This window comes from Sminthopsis crassicaudata, chromosome 2, assembly GCF_048593235.1.
Source record: "Sminthopsis crassicaudata isolate SCR6 chromosome 2, ASM4859323v1, whole genome shotgun sequence".
Taxonomy (NCBI): domain Eukaryota; kingdom Metazoa; phylum Chordata; class Mammalia; order Dasyuromorphia; family Dasyuridae; genus Sminthopsis; species Sminthopsis crassicaudata.
In genome coordinates, this window is record NC_133618.1 from 298,755,617 (window position 1) to 298,756,912 (window position 1,296).

Here is a 1,296-nt window from a genome sequence, read left to right on the forward strand (position 1 = left end):
TTTATCAAATGTTACTATGTATAGTACTAGGTATGGTTATTATCAAAGAACTGACATTTTGGAAGGAAACTTGATAAGCATTTTGACTAATATTTCTTCAAATAAAAATTCTTTCCATAAAACACTTTGTTAGAAGACCCTATTTCCCTCGATCAGTCTAAATAGATTTTGTCCTTAAAGTCCTAATTCAATACCTTCTTTAATCTAGTTCATTGATTTTGTTGATGCAAAAGATTTTAAATTTTCTAGCAATTAAAATTATCTATTTTAAAATATTTTATTACCGCCTATGTACTCTATTTGTTATCCAAAGTATATTCCATAATATTTAATTAAAACAAAAAAAACCTTCAGAGAAAGTCTTTACCCATCATAGAAGCCATGTCTCTTGTAATCCCTGAGAAGTTCCAGCACATTTTGAGAATGTTCAATACCAACAATGACGGCTGGGGGAAAATAGCTTTTGCCATCATAACCATTAAGGGTGTGGGTCAAAGATATGCTCATGTAATACTGATGAAAGTAGACATTGTCTTAACCAAGAGGGCTGGTGAGCTCAGGGAAGATGAGATAAAGCAAGTGATCACCATCAAGCAGAATCTTTGGCAAGATTCCAGACTGGTTCCTTAAGAGACAGAAGGATGTAAAGGATAGAAAATACAGATAGGTTCTGGCCAACAGTCTGGAAAATAAGCTGTTTGAAAATTTGTTGCAGCTGAAGAAAGTTCGGGCACATTGTGAGCCTTGACACTTCTGGGATCTCTATGTCTGAGACTAGTACACCAGAACTAATGGCTGTAGGAGGCGCACTGTGAGTATATCCAAGAAGAAGCAAGCATCTTAACTGGCCTTGCCTATTAATAAATAATTCATATTTTTAAAGTGTTATTTTATATGTTTAGGCTACTACTTCATTTAATGCCATTGTGTTTTATTATGTGTGATATTGATGTATACCTAATTTCTGCCAAAATTTGTCTATTATTCCATTCAGTTCCTGTTAAAAATTTGTATTCCTTCTCCTAATAGATTACATTCTTGGATTTATATAGTAATTAATTTCATTATTTGTGCTTTCCTTGTATTTCTTTATTTTTTCTTTTATTTACATTATTTGTAGTACTTAAAAATACAGTAATCATACTTTTCCAGGTATGTTTCAAATGCATATCTTTTATTGACTACCTCCTTTTATTGATTATTTTTCTCAGATTCACAAGTTATGTCACTGTAGTTGTATCTTGAGCTCCTTTGATTAATATATTATTCCATTCCCTTCTGTAGTCTCTGATGGAT

The 1,296-nt window shown here is 32.0% G+C and overlaps 1 pseudogene; it reads left to right on the forward strand.

Moving 5' to 3' along the window:
* Window positions 1-381: 381 nt before the first annotated feature.
* Window positions 382-844, forward strand: LOC141552811 (small ribosomal subunit protein uS13-like; annotated as a pseudogene).
* The last annotated feature ends 452 nt before the right edge of the window (window positions 845-1,296 follow it).